Below are 21,173 nucleotides of genomic sequence, written 5' to 3' on the forward strand. Positions count from 1 at the left end.
CAAAGTAGCAGTGCCATTAAGTCACTGAAAACATGCTGGCATGTGGCTGGTGAGAATGGACAGCCAAACTATTAGACTCACAAGCAGAAAGTGTCTGTGCTGCCTGGACCTTCCTAAGGAGGTTCATCGTTTGCAAGGAAACAGGAAGAGAATAAAACAAGTACCTTAGAAGCATTTACAAACTCTGCTTAATTCAAAGCTCTACCCCTTTTCCAGAGGGCTCTCTGCTAACAGAATGTTTAAGCTGCTTCCAGGGAGCATATAGGAAGGACTCACCTCTCCTTTCAACAGTGCAGTAGTAGCCTCTACAAAGTCAGGTGTTGAGAGGTACTGAGCCACCAGAGCTATGCACACAAGCTTTCAACAAATCAGTAAGTGCTTTTCAGATGACAGGAAGAAGAGCCCACCTCAAAAATCCTCTTCCTTCTACTCCTTATTAACTTGACTAAAAGTGAGAATGCAGAGCTAGTTTTCTCTGAGACCTAGGGCAATAATATATCTTGTGTTGGCAAGTGGTAGAAAATTTTGATTTATATGTTCTTTTTCATTTATCCAGGTTAGACATTTATAAGAGGGTCAAAGTGTGAGTGCATGATCTCTGGTTGGGTCTAAGAAACTAAGTCTTACACTTGGCAGTTTTAATTTAAATGCAACAATCTTGCATTTATTTAAGGTATTCTTACCACTTCTAGAAAGTTTCTCTAATTTCTCTCCCTCTAAGATATTTCCTTGCTAAACAATTCACCCAAAGAAGTGTACAGAGCAGTGCAGCGTCCTAGTTCATTACAGTCTGTAGGCATTTACTTAAAATCAAGTACATTCTTGAGCTGCATTGATTTCAATGAGATTTAATGGATTGGAAGTTAAGCACCCTACACTGCCAGCCAGGCCAGCTTTGCTGGGGGAATTCTGAGGCAGATAGCAGCTAGTCAAGATACTTCTCAAGAGCCTCTGCCACGTGCAAATCACATGATAGTGTTCTGGAAATGGAAAGTATTTTATTTACATTTATTTGGAATCTGCATCCTCCGGACTTGTATCACTTAATTAGCACTTTGTTCCAGTAAGTCATGTTTCAACCCCAAATGTACGCTGTGAGAGTCTTTTTGTCAGCTGCTCAGGGCTCTTGGACTGTCAGTAGCCCCTGAGGCTGGGATCCTGCAAAGACTTGGTCATGTGAGTAACTTGATATAATTACAGCTTGGGGCCACTGGTGGGGGCAAAGGTCCCTCTGCCTACAAGTATCATAGACTGGAAAATGTTGTAGATTGTTGAAGGTTGACCGTTTTCTACCAGGAGCCAATATGGTTGCTCAGAAACTTCTGGGATGAGAGAGGTTACAGGCCGGCTGGACGCATGGATGCTGAGGGACCTCTCACCCCAGAAGGCTGCAACGTGCAGCCATATGGTGACAGTGTCGGCTCCCAGTGCCTGGGACTCGCTCTCCCATGGTGGGGTTAGATAGCTGTGCTGCTGTGAGATCTCCCAGCTCTAAAGCTTGAGGCTTTAAAAAAGACTGCTGAAGCAATATTGCCAGTGTGGAAAGAAACACAGAAACACCTCATGATAAAGCAAGCTTGCTTTGCTGTGGTGTGGAAGGATCTCAGTCTGCTCGTTCTCCACAGGGGAAATAGAAATAAGGACTTGACTCTGCTCTGAAGACCACGATCTCCAGAGCTTTCTCTGGAAATCATCTTCAAAGGAAGAAACAGTAAAAGGATTTGAGGAAAGAGAAGCATGTGCTTGGATCGTGGTGAGTGAAACTGAAAAGTAAACAGGCTGAGTTATGGGATGATTCTCAGATGGTGCTTATTGCTCCAAGCCAGCTTGTTCTGTTTTGTAATGGTCTGAAAGCATTTCAAGACATGACCTCCTGGGTAAAATTAAGAACTTAATTAATTGCACAAATTCATGAGTAATGGTTCTTCCTACCAAGTTTGTGATGTGTGTTGGCTGGATTCTGAAGCCTTCTGTGAACAATGCGAATTACAGCAAATGGAGAGGGCAGGAGGACACTGATGGCCCAAGCAGATGAGAAGGGTACATTTTATATTAGAAGACTGATTATCCATATGATAAGCATGTGTGTCCACGTGTGCGCATGCGCACACATGGGGAATAAAATTATATTTCTTTTGTTGTCAAGAGCTCACAAGCTAGACTACATACCAGCAATGTTGTAGTGCAGAACATACAAGGAAGGTGCCTGAAAAGGGTCTTCTCCTTCCAAAGTGCGCCATGAGGTCAACTCAAGCAGTGCAAGGGAAGCAGGCAGCCCTGCTCCTTCACACTCCACATTTCTTGAGGATACATCAAGGCGAATATGCTCACAGGGAAGCATTAGGCAGCTATACTTGTCAGCCTGGTGTCCTGAGTATTTATTAGAGGAAAGCTTGGAAAAGGTTGGTGTGCAGTTTTACATTCTGGAAGGGTGAAGGATTTGGTCAATTCAAATCCCCTTAACTGTGTTTCTGGACACCTGGGTTTTCTGGTAAAATGCCTTCTGCTTGACTTTTTCGAACAGCCCCCCTCTGCTCTGAAGAGGTGACAACCTGTGGAGGAAGCAGGTGTGTGTGTGTTAGTCACCTGCAGCCACAAAGGCAAGGAAGTGAATGTGCTGGCTTCTCCTGCAGCAGCCAGCTGAGGCCATGCAGAAATCCACACTGGCTCTCCAGGTGGCCACAAGCAATGCTTATGTTTAAAGCTACAAGAAGTGGGGAGGAAGCTGAAAAACTCAGCACTGAAGTCCTGCTGGTGGCCTAATGTAAGGCTTTCCCCACTTAGCTTCCTATTTAATTGCATTTAAACTCTATTCCCTTGTTCCTCATACATAGCACAATGCACTCTGCTCCGATCCTAACTGCTGACTACTCTGTATAAATCCCAGCACTGGGTCATTCACATGCTGTAGCTTCTTGTTTTTAAGAAGCGGGGGCAAAGAGGAATTGTGATCATGGGATATCTAGCAGAAAACCATGTGCAAAATTGCTAGCCTGTACCAAGATGCTTTATTTGTGGATTGCTGTTTTTTCATGTCTCTGATTTGGTGATTCACAGATGATATCAAAGTGGGCTTGCACTGTGCTAAGATCCCTGTATGAGCTCATGCAGAAACCTGGTGGTAAAATCTAACCAGTAAGTGATGTCAGACAGGATTGTGTTTGTTTGCTGATGTTTATTAATAGAAAAAGAAGAGATATTTAAACTTCATTGAAACTTCAAGCTGAAATAGCTGTAAATGCATTGCTTTTGAGCTGAGTCTTGGAATTCTGTACTCAAATACAGAGTTTGGCTTTTTGGTGAGAAAATTTAATTTTTTTTTCCTTAAGAACTACCCTTCACACCCAAGTGAGATCTGACAAAAATGGCTATTAAAATAATCAGTAATTTTTTTCCTGGTTGCGGTGATGGGTTTCGTCTTTCTGTCTATGCAAGAAACAGATGTGCCTAAGAAGTACATGTAAATAGGTTAGATGGGTTTTGCATGTGATACCCACATGGTATGATGTGGGGGCTTCCTTTAATTATTCTGTGCCTGTTGCAGGAGAAAAGTAAATTGGCTCTTTCAGACCAAGGCCAGTTGTTTCTTGACTGAAATAATTTGGAATAATGCACTCATTATTTAGGAGTGTTGTCACCAACCCAGAGGCACCACAGGATGTGCCCACTGAAAGAGCACTTCAGAATATGAATGGCACTGGCGAAAAGCCACGTAAAACTGCTCATAAGAAGCAGAAAATGGGGAGATGGGAAGCCCTGATGTTGTCTGCTGTTCCTTCATTCACTTCCCACTTTCCTCTCGGGCCAGCTTTGTGAAGAACCATGTTTCTCTCTCAAGGAAAGTAACAATTTAACACAGCAGGGAAGAAAAACGGTTTGTGATGTTCTGAGTGAAATGATGCAGTATCACTCAACTAACATCTGGTAAAATGTTCATAATTAGCCTCATCTTCCTGCATCAGCATTTCTAACATCAATAATTTTATTGGTAATCATCAGTGAGGTCTGAGATTTGCTGGAGGAGGATGGATGGCCGCATTTGGGGAGAAAATCTAAAGGGCTTTCAAGTATGCTGATAGAAAAATGCTGAGGCAACATCACAATTACTGAGCTGAGCAATCTGCACTGATCTGCAGTTCCCAAATTGTTTGGAAAACATGAGGAATACTGCCTTGGGAGTAATTGCCGGTGCTTTAATGCTCTTCGATTCTTAAGAACTGGAGAATTCCCCAAGCACCACAACCCAGTCTACATCTAAACCTGACTTAAATGTTTCTCCTGGAGCTCCTGCCGCTGCCCATACTGGTCACGTGAGGTGCTTTCTCTTGCATTCCCTGCAGCCACACCCCAAAACCTCCAAGAGAAGTTCTTCTCCCATTCCTAACAGATAGGTCTGGGCAAATCCAAGCCAGTCTTCCAGTCAAATTCTTTTTGATCCAGGTCACACAACTTTCCTTCTACCTGAGCAATCCATTTTGTTTTCTCTCCTCTGCTCAGAACTCTGTGATCAACATTGTATGAAAAAGATATCTTGAGAAATTAATTCATGTAGTTAAAAAGAATTATTTTCCACTCTGAAAAGTGGACCCAGATGTAAACTTCAGCACAGGGGTGACACAAAATTGTTTTTAATCTTCTGAAGAGATGTGAAATAGTAGCCTGCAGCTGTGTAAGCAAACAGACCAGCGTTACAGGTATCCACACAGAGGTCAGTGGTGATCTGTGGAGTGGTATCTGGCTTGCTTTGTGCAGGCAATCTGTTCAGTGCTGAACTGGATGGGAACTCACATTTTGTTTACCAGTCAAACAAAGCTATGAGATGGTTCAGCTATGAAAAAAGAAGATGGAGCTGAAGAAACTTAATGCGATGCCAACATTAGTATCATCTGGCCTTGGTAATGGCCAGACATCTCCACAGATGGAAATGGTGTGTAGCATGTTGAGGTCAGTGCAGCAGCTTCTATACAGATAAATCGTATCAGTGCACAGGATTTCTTCAGCATATCAAGAAAAGTTGTAAAAGAAGAAATGATTCATCTTGTTTTTCAAAAGTTCTTCAGATGCAGCTGTTTAGGAGGCCAAGTGGCCTTGGTTTAGAAAGGAAGCTTTGTTATAGATCATGAACAAGTGAAAAGAAGGAAATGACTGAAGTAGTTAAGCTGTCTAACACAGAAAAAAACTAATAAAGGGATATGTCCCAAAGCATATTGTAACACAGATGCCATTTAAAATGTGGCATCAAGAACATTCCTAATCTGGGGGGGTTAGATTGGTCACTGAAGAAGAGCCTTTTATGTTTAAAAATATATGTTAATATATGTTAAAAATATATGTTATTTGCTTTTCTAGGTGCAGAACTGTCAGACTAGCTTTTTTGTTTTAGTTGTTTAGTATCAACATTTATTTTCGTGGCTGGCTTTTCTCAACAAGGAAGTCTCCTAAAAACTAGGTACCTGCATTCTGGATCTGTTTGCTTCCTTGTGGAAGATGTGCTGTGATTGAGACTCCCTTGACAGAGGATACTTTGTCCCCAGATTTCACATAGATTATCCTTGCCTCTGAGTTCCCATTCCAGTCAGGGAACAATTGTTGAAGTGCTTCATAGACTGACATCTTTCGTTTCATCTGCCGGGGGATTTATGAGGCAGTCCTGGAGGACCATCTCTCCTGCAATGTGAGACACCATGCCCTGAGTCCTGTGGGGGCTGTAACCTGGATTCATGTGATGGAGTAATTTTAAATAGCCAGGAGACAAAGCAGTGTGATAACAGGTGAAATTCATTGGAGGAGTACGGGCCACTGCATTGGCAGAGGAAGTGTATCGATCTTTAAGTACTCCAAGCTCCTGAGTAAACTTAATGCCTCATAGAAAAAGTTGAAGGAAATATTCTTATGACCAGCTCCCTGACAAGGGAGACATGACCACCCAAACACTGGGCTCATTGTTGCAGGCAGAGGTTCTGGGGTTTGATCAATACAAAGACACTGTCTTAATATTGAGGAGAGATTGCTCTGCTGATCTTGAGACCAAATGACGTGGCAGCGCTTGTGTCAATTTGGCTTTCCTTTTCCTCCTTCAGACCCCAAACAGGATGTTTTTGCCCATGCTGCTTTGTGGGAGCTGTTATCCATCATGCAAGCACCTGAATCATCCTTGGAGAGTATCACTGACTTGGAGAGAGATTGCCAGGGATCATGCTGACCGTTCAATGGTATTGATGATAAGTGGGATCATATTGGAACCTGTCCCTTGGTCCTGTTAGTTTGTGAGCTATAGGTGGACCTACACTGTCTGAAAACAAGCTAAGTTTGGAGGAGGAAGAAGGTCTGGAAATAAGCAAAGAAAATATGACCACGCTGCTGAGCTCAAGGAGAGAGGAGCTGTCCTTTAAATTGCAACCTGCTGCATTTATTGGATTGTTTTTTGGACTGTGGAGTAATAGGTAAGGTGATAGATTCCTCAGCTCCTGACTGCCCAGATATATGGGTAAGAACATAATCGAAATCTTCGTTAATCTCATAAGCTGATGCAGTAGCTACATCGTTTATCTTTTGATTGGTGTGCAGGTTAGTGCTAGAGTAGTGTTTGGTTTTGCAGAATCAAGTGCATTGAGCCTGTTGTGTCTATGGTGCCCGTATGGACAGTGAGCCAGGCTCTGGGCCTCAGCTTCCTGGTCTGGTGCGTGGCTTGCTCTGTGCTAGGCACTGAGTGCAAGCTGATGTGGAGGCAGAATAAATAACCTGTCTTGAGATATCATGTGCATTGGTTTTAAAAAATTGTATTTGTGTACTAACATGGTTCTTGTAGAAGGGAGGTTATGAACTATTAAAAATGTCCAGGTTTAGCTTGGCTGTCCATTTGTCACAGACTGGAAGAGGAGAACTTTGGCTGAGTCCTAACTCCTTTTAAACTTTGGGAAGGTGAAAAATACACAGAAAGAATGAAACTGAAACATAAAAGCCTGCAGAAAAAGTTGATGCAGTCACACTACTACCAAACTGTGTATTCTTACACAGATGCATGAATCAGTGTTGGAGAGTATTTCTAGATGATGGAATAAATATCTAGTGTCTACAGAGACCATGCCCCATGTTCAGAGATCCACTTTCCAGTGCACTGTGCACTTTTATTTAGGGTGTCTTTGACATGAATTCATAAGTTGATGTTTGCCCAGTCAGTGCCCGAAAAAGTTTAATTTTTTAATTTTATCTTAAGTGTAGATGAAAACAGAGAGCCCCATACGTATATACAAGGTGGTTACATGTGAGATCGTGTTGCAAACAAAGAATGAAACTACAGAGAATATAAAATCAGGAGCCAGATGTGAAGATCTGAAGGGAGCCAGAAATATTCTGGCTGGCTGAAAACACGGTTGGTGGTCGCTCTTTGCCTTGGTCAAATCAAACGTATTCAAGTACTGAAGCATGTTGCTATTTAATGCATCAAGAATTACCAGGAAACCAAAGATTTTGCTTTATTCCTGTCTGGAGCTACCAGGAAACTGTATAACTGTCTGTCGTTTCATTTGGTAGAGACTTGTGTTGGCTTGTTGGTGGGCTGCAGACACCTGGATAGTTCAAGGGGCAACGATGCCTGCCACTCTGTAGTTGTTTGTTCTGTTTAATAAGGAGGAGATGCCCTCGCCTACTAACATTATTGTGGTAGATACTGCAGGCTGGAGCCCAGCCTGGGTAGCCAAACCTGATTAGGAGGAGGGATAAGGACATGAGTGGAGAGCCTGTTCTCTGTGCTGTGCCACACGGTTACAGAACCCAGTCTGTTTTGTTTAAAACCAGGGTGGGTAATTCTTTAGGAACAGTCCTCACAGCAGCTACTGGGGCTCAAGGAAAAATCCAGGAGCTTTTAGCACGCAGAGATGTTTTCTTTCTGCACTTCTCTGAACTCAACAGAGCCTGAATACAACTCAGAAGAAAGGCTGGACTGGGGATGTGCTGCATCATGTTGATATGCTTCAGAGTTGTTAGCAGGGTCTTAGAGATCTCAGAATAAGGCTCTCTTTTTGAATGCCTTTCCTTGACTATCAAACACACCATCTCTGGTTCCCAGAGACCCCTCTACTCAGCTTAGTGATAAAAGCACTTTCTAACACCAAAGCTGCTGTGTTCCCACGCCTGTTGCTGTCATGAGGGAGGCCAGTCTTAAACAATAGCAGAGGAATAAAGAATAGCCTCACTAATCAATATCCTGCCTAGACGCTGAGTCAGGTGGCAGCTTGTGCCTCTTTAAAATTCCTGCATTGTTCCCAATTTTTTGTCTGAGTGGGGTAAATTTTTATCTTTAAGGAAAGAAAACACATGGGACTGACTGTCTCTGCCTGCTCCACTCTTCCCTTCCCACCCATCCCCACTCAGTTACTTGGTCTTTGTCCTGTGGTAGCCTCCTGCAGTGAGGGATATAGGTATAATTTCCTAGTTTGGACTTTTGAGTGGAGCGTGATGGGACAAGGTGGCAGTGGTCTGAGCAGGGCTCTCTAAGGTTCATACATCTGCAAGGCTTCAGAGAACACAAACTTTATACCTACATATCCATGTGGACTCGTATTTATGTGATTGTCTTAAAACGGTCAGAAGGAAAGGCAAGGATGCAGACACAGCTTCCCAGAAAATTTTTCTATAGATGAATGTTTGGAGCCCTGGCAGGATGCTAGGACAATCTGTGTGTGAACAGACATTTGGAAAATTGACAAAAACGATATTTGCTTACACAAACTGCAAGATCCTGTAGCTCAAGCTCTTGAATACACCTCAGCTGTACTAAAAATGGTTTGCTGAATGAGAAGAGGGGCAGCATGGCTTTCTGTAATCTCTGAATCTCACAGGGCCTGGAAGGTCCTGTGTGGGGGTTTCGTTCAGCTCCTGTCATCCCTGAGCATCACCTCAGGGCTTCTCTCACCAGCTTGATCTGGGGGGACTCTGGCTCTGCTCGTTCCCCTAGCCATGAGCACTGCTTCGAAGGCTGCAGAGGAGAGAGGGCAGTGGTGCCCCCAGGATTTTCCTCAAGGTTGAGGGGTCCCTAGGAAATCTTTATGGCTCTTCGGCACTGCTTGTCTCCTGCTGAAAGGCCCCAGCAGAGGGGGAAAGTGTGGTCCCCACAGAACTGCCAGGCAGGAACTCTCAGAGCTGGAAAGGGAACTGGTAAGGGTTACATTTGTGTGTGTAGATACAAGATAAGAGCTGACCTACCCTTCACCCTAAACTAAACTCCCTGAAGCTCAAACAAGGTAAAACAACTGCTTGTGAAAATGCTGGGGTGGAAGCCTACCAGACCTGTGAACTTGCTGCCCTTGCCTGGGACGAGGAGCAGACCATGAATGACCATCCATGGAGTATTTGCCAGGTCCATGAGGAGCTTGCCAGGTCCCTGACTAAAATGCTTGAGGGTTGGTGGTGCAGAGGAACTGGGAGCCTAGAGTGCTTAGGGTGAGGACGACTGTGTCGGGGGGCAGTGGGTACTGGGGCCTGCCAGATGTGGCTTCTTTGGGGGACACACAACGCAAGTGCTGCCATGGCCTGTAAACCCAGTGTGGGGGATACCCACCCCAGCCACAGGGACCACTGTACCAGAGGATGCTGGGTGAAAGAAACTATTCTCGAATTTTTTTTTTTTTGCTCCCCCTCAGATTTGTTTTTTTCTTTTCCTTTCCAAAAGTAATGAAATTCTAGAAGAAAGCTGTGTTCCTAGAGGCAAAGGGAAGCAGAAAGTTCGTGTGGCAAAGGCTTCTTTATGGGCCATGGAGCATCATCAGAAAAGGGAGGAAGCCAAGCTGGTGGCAGGATCATAGGGGAGGAATCCTCTACTCGCTTCTGCAAGTTGCATCTGGAGACAGGGAGAATGAAGGTTCCAGGGGTCTAGGACAACTCTCTGTGGTCAGCTCTCCATGGGACAACTTTACATGGCCAGCTCTCTTTGGGGAAAACTCTACATGGGGAGCCCCAAACCATAGACCTCCCCATACAGAGTTGTTCTTGCAGAGACTCAACTGTGTGGAGTTGCCCTGTGGAGAATTTACCTGTGGAGAGTTATCCCTTTCTGAAGGTCCAACATTTGTATCCACCATGGAGAGGGCACTGGAGGAACCTGACAGCGACATGCAGTGCCCTCACTTGTAGGCAAAAGCAGCTGTGGCTGCTCGGAGCTGTTGAGGAGGTGCTAGCATGAAGGCCTCCCTCAATATCCATCTGTCCCTCTCCACATACTCCAGTATTCCTGTGCACCTCTGTTGGCCTCTCTTGCCCATCATTCTCTGGCAACTTTTGGTTAAGGGATTGAATTTTTTCCCTGTTTTTTTTCCCTGTTTGAGGGTAGGGTTGTGCCTAAAAAATAATATAAAAGAGAAGAATCCAGAGCATGAAAAAACCCCTGAGGTTCCCAGCATGGTACTTGGCAGAGGCACAATTCTGTCTTTGGACATATCCTTTGTCCTAAGGGATGGGACTGGAAGAAGAAAGAAATTAAAGACAATGGAGAAATTGGAGGCCAGTGACAAGTGGGGTTCCCCAGGGCTCAGTGCTGGGTCCAGCCCTGTTCAATGTCTTTATCAACGACCTGGATGAGGGCATTGAGTGCACCCTTAGCAAGTTTGTGGATGACGCTAAGCTGGGTGGAAGTGTTGATCTGCTGGAGGGCAGGGAGGCTCTGCAAAGGGATCTGAACAGGCTGGACCGCTGGGCAGAGTCCAATGGCATGAGGTTTAACAAGGCCAAATGCCGGGTCCTGCACTTGGGGCACAACAACCCTGTGCAGTGCTACAGACTAGGAGAAGTCTGTCTAGAAAGCAGCCTGGAGGAGAGGGACCTGGGGGTGTTGGTTGACAGCGACTGAACATGAGCCAGCAGTGTGCCCAGGTGGCCAAGAAGGCCAATGGCATCTTGGCTTGTATCAGAAACGGTGTGACCAGCAGGTCCAGGGAGGTTATTCTCCCTCTGTACTCGGCACTGGTGAGACCGCTTCTCGAATCCTGTGTTCAGTTCTGGGCCCCTCACCACAAGAAGGATGTTGAGGCTCTCGAGCGAGTCCAGAGAAGAGCAACAAAGCTGGTGAAGGGGCTGGAGAACAGGCCTTATGAGGAGCGGCTGAGAGAGCTGGGGTTGTTTAGCCTGGAGAAGAGGAGGCTGAGGGGAGACCTCATTGCTCTCTATAACTACCTGAAAGGAGGTTGTAGAGAGGAGGGTGCTGGCCTCTTCTCCCAAGTGACAGGGGACAGGATGAGAGGGAATGGCCTCAAGCTCCGCCAGGGGAGGTTTAGGCTGGACATTAGGAAAAAGTTTTTCATGGAAAGGGTCATTGGGCACTGGAACAGGCTTCTCAGGGAGGTGGTTGATTCACCTTCCCTGGAGGTGTTTAAGGGACAGGTGGACGAGGTGCTAAGGGGCATGGTTTAGTGTTTGATAGGAATGGTTGGACTCGATGATCCGGTGGGTCTCTTCCAACCTGGTTATTCTATGATTCTATGATTTCAGGTTAAGCTGAAATCGCATCTACTGGATATTTGAGTGGGGCCATTACTACACATAGCCTGTGACTGTCACTTTCAGATATCCCTACAGTGATGCACATTACAGATTCTTCCCCCTGTGCAAATATAAAGAGAGCAATATCCGCAGCTAAGTGGCCTTAGATGGAGTTCCTGTACTGGAAATCTGTTTCTTCTGGGAAAGAAATATCTCCCTTTAATGATATTCCCGGGTCTTAATGTCTTCTGGGAGACTCAGATCTGTTTTGCATAGCACAGGAAGCAGCGCTTGCCAACACAAGCGTGGCACAGCGTGGTGAGGGCTGCCCTGCCCCAGAGACCTTGCTCTCAGAACTAAAACCTATGTGCCTGCTCTCCCAGGAGTGAGCAGGGGACTCTGCCTGTGCTGCCTACGGCTTGCAATGTGCATTGGTGGAATGTGTTTTTGTACCGAATCTCAAAGGGTAAGGAGAGACTCTTCTTGCCCTGGCCTCTATGAAGAATATGAAATAGAAAGCATGGGTATCTCAGAAGGTGTTTTTCAGCAAGCACAAACCAAGAAGAAGCATCTCTCTCTTCTCTCTTTCTAAATGTAATTTCAGGGCGCCAGAGAACTGGCAAGAAGCAGCTTGCTTGGTTAAATGGTCTGTGCTTCTCGACCTCACACAGGCAGGGCCCTCTCTGGAGATGATCCAAGAATTTCTTTCAGACCTGGGCGTCTGTGCTGGTGCTGCTAAGGACTTAATTTGCACTAGCTTGGAAAGGGGGCAATTGTGACAACCACATCTGCCCCAACGGAATATAATGGAGTCCTTTAGCTCATTGCAACTGTTGTGGGGATTTGCTGGGCTTTGGATCCTGTTGCTTGTGCTCTTGTGAGTTGGTTGCTCTTCAGAGCAGCATTACTTGAGCTGCTGGGTCTCAGCTGTGGTAGCTCAGGCAGCGGGAGCATCCTTGGTGTCCTTGGCACATATGTGGATCCTTGTCATGGGGATTGTAGATGAGATTCCCAAGTTTCATAGAATCATAGAATCACCAGGTTGGAAAAGACCCACCGGATCATCTAGTCCAACCATTCCTATCAAACACTAAACCATGCCCCTTAGCACCTCGTCCACCTGTCCCTTAAACACCTCACAGAATCACAGAATAACCAGGTTGGAAGAGACCCACCGGATCACCGAGTCCAACCGTTCCTAGCAAACACTAAACCATATCCCTCAGCACCTCGTCCACCCGTGCCTTAAACACCTCCAGGGAAGGTGACTCAACCACCTCCCTGGGCAGCCTGTTCCAGTGCCCAATGACCCTTTCTGTAAAGAATTTTTTCCTAAGTCTAGCCTAAACCTCCCCTGGCGGAGCTTGAGGCCATTCCCTCTCATCCTGTCCCCTGTCACTTGGGAGAAGAGGCCAGCACCCTCCTCTCTACAACCTCCTTTCAGGTAGTTGTAGAGAGCAATGAGGTCTCCCCTCAGCCTCCTCTTCTCCAGGCTAAACAACCCCAGCTCTCTCGGCCGCTCCTCATAAGGCCTGTTCTCCAGCCCCTTCACCAGCTTTGTTGCTCTTCTCTGGACTCGTTCCAGAGCCTCAACATCCTTCTTGTGGTGAGGGGCCCAGAACTGAACACAGTATTTAAGGAGCGGTCTCACCAGTGCCGAGTACAGAGGGAGAATAACCTCCCTGGACCTGCTGGTCACACCGTTTCTGATCCAAGCCAAGATGCCATTGGCCTTCTTGGCCACCTGGGCACACTGCTGGCTCATGTTTAGTCAGGTTGTTTTGAAGCACTCTGGTCAGTCTGTGGCTACTTAGGCTACGTCTGCTGTTGCTATGTGCAATTAATGGTAAGGATGAACCAGGATATTTTGGCTGTAACAGCATGTATTGCCCTGTGATATGGTTAAGCCTACAGCTTGCTGGCTGCTAGTGTGGTTCCAGCTCAGGGACTGTGGTTGCACTTTTCTTATGAGCTCTTTATCTGCCCCTGAACTTGGTGGAAAAAGACTTAGGTCCTAATCAAGCTGTTAGTCACAGCATGTTTCCCACGCCTTGGAGCTTGCCTGTGCAGGGGGCTAATGTCTGTGGAGTGTATGACAGGCCTGCTGCTGGGGGCTCTGCCTTGCTCCAGGCAGCATATGCAAATGCTTGCCTGGGAAAAGAGTCACTTCAGGGAACAGATCTTTCCTCTCTGGGAGGGAACGGTGGAGAGAAAACTGAAGCAACTCCATCAGTGTGTTTGAACAATGAAAAAACTCTTTAATGCTCACTAGGAAACTTGTGGTGTTTTCATAAAAAAAAGATTTGTTTCCCTGTATGCCTATGCTATCACAGCTTCCAGAAGAGATGAGCTGGCTGGCTAGACAGGAGGCTGCGTACTGAGAAGAGAGGGTGAAAGGTGCTGCCTGCCAAAGCAGCAGCTGGTGAGAAGGTGACTGGACTGCACAGCTTCAGTGCACACATGATCAGTGGGGAAGTGTGAGCCCAGCTTCAATCCTTGTCAATGGCACCTCGTTGACTTTTAACGCTTCCTTATCGTGTCTGCACTCACCTCGTACCAGCGCTGATAAAATGCCATCGCTGGTGTAATCTCCCAAGCAGCTCTGTGGAAAACATTGCAGAGCATGGGAGGCTGAATCGCCTGCAGCCAGCAAGCAGTGTGCGACACTGGTCCAGAGCAAGGTAACAAGGAAACAGCCCTAACCTCAGGCAGGGCGACGGTAGAATAACCTCCTTGGTTTCTGGAGCACCAGGTGTGCTGATACAACCGGCATGGCAGCACTTGAATTTTGGGTTAGAATAGGGGTTTGCAAAAGCTGGCATAGCTTTCAGTGCCTAGTGGAGTTGGAAATGAAAGGCATCTGAAGTGACAGCAGTATGTTAGTAGCCAGAGCTATAAACAATAGAGTTATGACAATGGGAAGGAATGCACAGGGGATTTTGTTGTCTCTGTTTCTTTCCAGAAATAGCTTATTTCTCACTCTCCGGGTACTAAGCACCTAAATAGTTCTTGTACAAATCTTAATTATCACTAGAAGAGGGTATTATTTTTCAACACTACCTGTAGGCCCATGGGAATTTTTTAAACTATTTTTAATTTTTTTTTTTTTACAGGCAAGCAACTTTCAGTGATACACTTGGGAGAGTCCTCTTTATAGAAGAAAAGAAAAAGCCCCTGAATACAAAGTCATAAGTAACTACTGAGCAGGTATGTAATTTTTGGAACCTGTAACCAGTGCCATATTGGAGTACAGTATCTTGCCACTAGAGGAGAAAACAAAATCTGTCATGGAACTAGCCAGAAAGAAGAAAGAAGAATTTTCCTTATGAGTGAGAAATCTGGATGTTTAAGGACGGGTTTTTTTTCCTTTGTTTTCTTTTTTTTTTTTAAATTAAAAAGGATCCTAGATGCACCATCCTTCTTCCTGAATTCGAAAGAAAAGTAATGATGCTAAAATTCCTTGCTGGACAAAAGCTTCTGAAGACTTTATCAAAGAACTTGGGACCAAAGTCCTTCACTTTTCATGGCTGAAGATTTGATTTCAGCTTCACTGGTCCAACTGTTTTAAAAGGTGAAAGGTGAAACAAGGAACTTCTTCAGAGGAAGGAATTATCATCATTGACAGACACTTCCAGTGAAATCAATGAAAAGTTTCAGTTTGTCTTGCTGTTTTGCTTTTACATCTTGCTCAAAAAACAGGCTTATGCATCTCTCAGCATATTTTTACATCTTGGGCTACAGCTCTACTCTGTTATTCATTGAATGTTCTTATCCTCTTTCTCGTATATAGCACTAATCTTGTAATCATTCCTGTAATCTCTTCCACATGCTACAAACTTGTGGAATAGAACAATATCCTTCCACATTCCCTGTATTTACATTTTCTTTGCCAAGTTCTTCCTCTCCAATACTTACTTGAATACCTTAAGGTTTATTTTCAGTATCCTCATCCAAAATTTGTTCTCAAAGGAATATCTAGTGTTGCCCCAGACACCTTCAGGAGTTTTTTATTTTTTTCCCACCAGCTTTGTTCTTTACTGTGCTTTTGAACTGTTCTCCCCCTCTGCTCTCTTTCTCTTGTTTCTATCCAACATCTTGTACTACTATCTCTTTGTACTGTGTTTCCTCTTTTCTCCAGTCTCCTATCATCCCCTACCGACATCTGGAACTCAATGTGTGGGAAACTTGATCGTCTTCCAAGACCACCTCTCTTCATCACCCCCAGCACTTTCACTAGTTCTCCCTGACAGTGACATCCAGATTACTGCATATTTTACTGTATCCAGGCTCTTTCTTGCATATGGACCTGTCAAATTTCAACAGTTTGTCCTCTAAAACCTCACTTTTTGCCTACACCTCCTTAGTGAAAATTTCAGTTGTCCTCAGTTAATGCAGTGCCTCCCAGGTCCTGCTGCCTTACCTTGTCATCCTTCAGCTTTGTATTGCTTCCGTTGCTTCTCCATCAAGTTTCAACCTCTCCATGTGGACTCTATTTTCAGGTCAGTCTGCTGTCCCCTCACACTTGTCATCTTCCTGAGTAGTGTTTAACCATTTACTGACTCTTTCTGCATCTGTTTGCCTTTGTGTCTCTTTCCAAGTCTTCAAAATTTCTTTTCCCACACTTCAGCATTTTTTTTCCCTTGACCCTGTTCATACTAGGCAGTGTCTAGTCTACCTAATTCCCCTTGAAATTAATTCTGATTATCTGCTCACCTAGAAGTTAGACAGGTGAGTATTGTTAAGGTATTTGAGTACTAATGTGCCATCAGGCACCCCTCTGTTAACTTTTGAGATCACTACTTGGATTCTCTACACTGCTGATGCCATCTCGCCCTGGAAGTCTGTGGGTCCTATTAGTAAAGTCCCCAAAGTCTATATTTAGTAACAGCCTGAAGAACTTGATATCTAGTTTTTGCTTCAGTCCATTGGGATCCATAAGCAAGATCTCTTTTCCCACATTCTAGTAAAATCTTTTAATTAGTGGCCTACTGGACCATCTCACCTCCAGTCTGGCTTACTGCATCTTTTTTTTCTGAAGTGCCTTGTGACACCTCCTCCCCTCTGTCCCCCTTATTGTGTATCTACAGCAGGAAAGACAGCAAGGTGGTGAGTCTCATTTTGAGACGGATGACCCTGCTACAGATAGGTGTGAGGTACCCATATCCTCCTGAAATCATGTTTGTCCAGTGTGCCACAATGAGGTGATGTGAGCTACTAGCTGAGCTGCTCCTGAATTCAGCACTAACCAGCTCACTTTTGCTGCAGACCTAATGTAACTGTTGACCATGTCAGCAAAAAAGAAAGGAGAAGAAGAAGGGAATAGAGAAAATAAACAGCAGGACATGGAAATAATGAAAGTGAGGGAGTACTTCTGATATTAGAACTTCACCAGACTTAGATTTCTTTAGCTTCTGCTGTGCTTTGCTAAAAATGAGGCTAGCTAGCAGCAGATGTGGATGTGACAACTGACAGGGAAATGAGATAATCTATGAGAAATCCACAAATTAAGTATATTATCTTACAGTTGTTTTATGATGGGCTTAGAAGTAGCAGTTTTCAAACTGGGGTCTACTGGTTGCTTGTGTCAAGTGACTGGGAAGCTGTGGAAAGTGAGAGAAAGGTGGAGAAAGCAAGGAGCATGATATGTCTTCAATCAGGAAAAGAAAAGCACTTGAGGAATGCATTACTGGAACTGCTGAAGAACGATGGCGTGCTTGGGAGGAAGACCGTAGATTAGGAGTAGATGCTAATGTTGTAGAAATGAGAATGGGGGTTCATGTAGCTAAGAATAAATGGGTTTACGGAAAGGATACTGGTGGTTATTTGGTAACCAGAAGCTTAAATGATCAAAGAGTTTAGTAAGCTCTCCTGACTTTGCCTTGCCCTTCCAAAAATATAACATGGCTGTGTGGAAGGTTACTTCCCATCCGTTCTTAGACGTTGACCACCTCCTTCAATATAGGTGGCCTATCAGATTACGTAGGCTGAGTAAACACTGGGGTATACGATAGCACATTTGCTGAGCTGTAGGATCTAATGGTAAGGTCGATATCTGGAAGGCCAAGATATTTGTGATTGGAGGCAGGATTCTTGGTCTCTTCAGCTGCTTGCCCTTGAAATGGAAGGAGAAAGGATTTCAAATTCCAGGAGACTTTGCAGGCTCCAGGCTATAAACAGGCTCTTCCTGTATGAAGCAATAAGAATCTAACAGTAATGAGGAGATGTCTGCTTTCACATACAGGCCTAATACCACTGGGGTATGATTTTGTTAGGGGGATGAAGCCCATCAGGCAGGGAGGACAGGAGTGCCCTGTGCTGCTGGTGTGGAGCATCCAAGAAGATGGTGTCAAAGGTAGAGTCATGGGTAATGAAGTAATGAAGGTCAAGTCAAGATGAAGTAGAGGGAGAGAGAAAGGGGAAGGAGTCAAAAACAAAAAGAAAGATGCAAAGAGGAAGAAAATAATTAGGGCAAGGTGGGAGAAATATTGGCAGCGTTGTATACAATGGCTAAGTTTCCCAACCATTGAATACACTCCATAAATACTGTAATTTTTCAACTAGCTAGTCTAAGTGCCTCTGTGGGGGCAGGTATGGGTCCCCAAGTCTGCTGCTCTCTCCAAATTCAATAAAAGCAGAATTTATGCCCTAGATAACTATCCTGAATTCATCTCTGTGTGCGTGTTTTCCTCTAGCATGGTCTGAATCCTCCATATCACATCTCTGAGTATGTTTGTATTCCCAAAAGTAATGTCAATGAGGATATGACCGAAGGAATGCATTTGATGTTTTACTTTGTGGATCACAAGGCAAGTGCCCTAGTCGTGATGCTCTGTTTATTCCCACCTCTCTTGCTAGCTTGAATGCAATGGTACTGCAGTTTGAATCTCCGAAGACATTCTTGGCATTTAGGCTCTTCGCATTAAAAATCTTCAAAGGTCTTTCACCACAGGCCACAGCTGTACCTTGGGGTGCAGACTATGCAGGGTGTTGATGCTTGGAAATGCTTGTAAAACACTGCTTTATGTTTCCTGGTCCTAGTCAAGAGATTAAAGTGAAGGTTACTGTAAGTTAAATATTCAGAAGCACATTGCAAGAAGTGGTGTTTCCTGACAGCAAGAACTACTGTTTCACCCTATAACCACATTTCTGCTCCCAACTAGAAACACCAAACGCAAGCAGCCTAGAGTGCGCTAGCCTTCCTCTCTGGTGTGTAGTCTGACATGGATGGGCAAGTCGCTTGGATGATGCAGGGAAACAAAGTGTCCGTCATAGCTGAAGTGAAAACTTTTAGGAGGTAGGTTGTTCTCGCAATTCAGCTATGACAGTGGGGGAAAGTACCTCTCCAGGAAGGATCTGTGTCACTTGGACCCTTTGTTTACACTCAGCATATTGTAGTTCATACCCTCTCGCACACTCATCCTACAATAAAACTGGCAAGATCTAACATGTCTGTATATACAGACTACTGACTCTGTCCCACATGGGAAATCTACGCAGTGAGATGCCAGACCCATAAGCCCTTCTCCTCCCTGGGATGGATTAACTCACCTTTTTTTCCACATGAATTTCACCAGCCAAAGGTGTTGCCTCACCTTATTCATTATCCAGCCAGTGTCAGTATAATAAGGGGTTAAGTAGTTAATTTTCAAAAATCCCTTGGAAGTAAGGGAAGCCATATATTTGCTTATTTGCAATTTGTGTAAGCCATGTACTGGCCCTGAGGCAGCCAGGCATGGGAATGAAATCCTATATTTGTGTATTTAACAGCTGAACTAAAGATGAAAAAGAGGTTTGAACTTACAAAAGTATAAAGAAAAGATTTGACTGTCTAACCTCCTGTTTCACCTTCCCCATTGCATGCCATGCATCTTCCTGGTGCTCAGTTGTGCAAAAATATAAAGCTGGTATTTTGCTGTGCATTGAGACTAACAGCTCTGACACAGGATGAAGTTAAGCATGTGCATCACTTTGCCAGATCAGGGACTTGCACAGCAGATACTTCAAGAACAACTTACCTGCTTTCTTGTGTTTTCTTGTGTTTGAGAGATGAGATCCTAGCAGCATTTTGAGAACTGCAAGTCACTTGCTTATGGACATGCCAGAGAAAGTCTACTGTTTCTTAATTGAGGGACCGCTTTTACTAAGCCCTACAGAAATGAAGTTACAAAATCAAATGGTAACTTTTACCTTGAAGCACTTACTTACAATTAAATTAGACAAGGTAGTCTGAGCCAGGAGGAGATAGTTGTGGTATAGTGCTTTTAGAGATTTTTGTTGTTACTGTTTCTTGCAACAGAGACATTGGAACTTTACAGGAAATGTGTTGGTCCTCCAAATGGATGAAGATGTGTAATTGTAAGGGGGAATAAGCATTGCAAAGTTGGTCATTTGTAGCTATACACTATTGAACTCAACTATCAATGATCTGAAAGACAGCAAAATAGTCATTAATCAGTAGGAATGACTCAAAAATCACTAAGCTAGCAAAAAAATACATCACTGCTGTAGTCTAGATGATTCAGAGAGACGGGGCCAAGCATAACACTAGCTGCTGTAAGTCACATGTCAGAGAATAAGGAACACAGGCTATCCTTATAAGCTGGCAAGTTTGTCTTGGGAAGCAGCGACAGGGAAGAAGTGGGGGCTGGAGCAGCTCATTGGCTGATGACAAAATTCCAGGATGATGCTGTAGCTGGGGGAACTCATGCAGCTTTCGGTAAATAACATCAAGATGAATAGCTCTAGGAGAGGCTGAGTGCGTGTGTCATTTAGCACTAACACGATCATTTCCCATGTACTCTATTTAGTACTTTTGTTGGTGGTTCCTGGATGGGAGAGGCTTCAGGGACAATGCCCAAGGTTGTTAAAGAATTGGAAGTGTGCCTTCCAGTGAAAGAGGTCAAAGAGTTGAATGAAAAAGAGCAGGCTGAAGACTAACTTTTTTTCAGTGTCTATGTGTACTTACACAGGGATCAAACTTTTAATGGCTTAGCAAACTAAAAGGTAATAAGATCTAAAAACTGGAATTTGAAGCTGGGTAAAAAAAGTCATATAAAAATAGCACTGTTTTTTAACACTTTCTGTAATTAACCACTAGAAAAACTCACTGAGGTTTGTGGAGGATCCTCCACAGGAGGCTTTAAATTGTGGCTGGATTCTTGTCAGAAAGTAGACCCTTGCAGAGACAGGAAGGATTACTTCCAAGTCCTCTGACCCAAGTTTTTGAAAGCGTGGGTCTAGATGGTCACAGCAGTTCTTTCAGGCATTACAGTTGGAGGTTGGCTCACTACTGGCAGCTACAGGGTTGAGAGCTGGGACCTCAGGACAAGAGCAGAAGGTATCCTCTCTCAACTCAAGGGATTACTTCTTTTCACCGTGCCCAGTGAAAACAACCTGCAAACAGCCAGACTACATAACCCTCCCTCTTAAAGCTTCAAATGTTATTGCTTCAATAAGCAGCACTTCTCACCCTTCATTCCTGTTCCCCATGTAACCATCTACCCTTTCCCCACTCCATGACATCAGCAGCCATCTCCAACACTGAAAGATCACTGAAGATGGTGGAGGTGAGTACCAACATTTCAAAGAGGAGCTGCTACCACCCCCACCCTGCCACCAGTCCCTCATCTCACAGCACTGTTCCACTGTCTGTGGTAGCACCCATGGATCTGATTGCACAGGGCGGGAGAAGTCAGACTCCC

General features: G+C 44.6%; 1 protein-coding gene across 6 annotated transcripts in view; it reads left to right on the top strand.

Moving 5' to 3' along the window:
* The window catches only part of GJA8 (gap junction protein alpha 8), a 45,905-nt gene that overhangs the window by 7,067 nt on the left and 17,665 nt on the right, over nt 1-21,173 (top strand). For 2 of the 6 annotated variants that reach the window (XM_069869864.1, XM_069869899.1), the window contains exons 1-2: nt 13,808-14,153; nt 14,586-14,679. The gene's annotated coding sequence lies outside the window, so the exon portion shown is untranslated. The other 4 variants (XM_069869906.1, XM_069869890.1, XM_069869874.1 and 1 more) reach the window with 4 other exon arrangements.

The sequence above is a fragment of the Phaenicophaeus curvirostris genome, chromosome 1, assembly GCF_032191515.1.
Source record: "Phaenicophaeus curvirostris isolate KB17595 chromosome 1, BPBGC_Pcur_1.0, whole genome shotgun sequence".
Classification (NCBI taxonomy): Eukaryota; Metazoa; Chordata; class Aves; order Cuculiformes; family Cuculidae; genus Phaenicophaeus; species Phaenicophaeus curvirostris.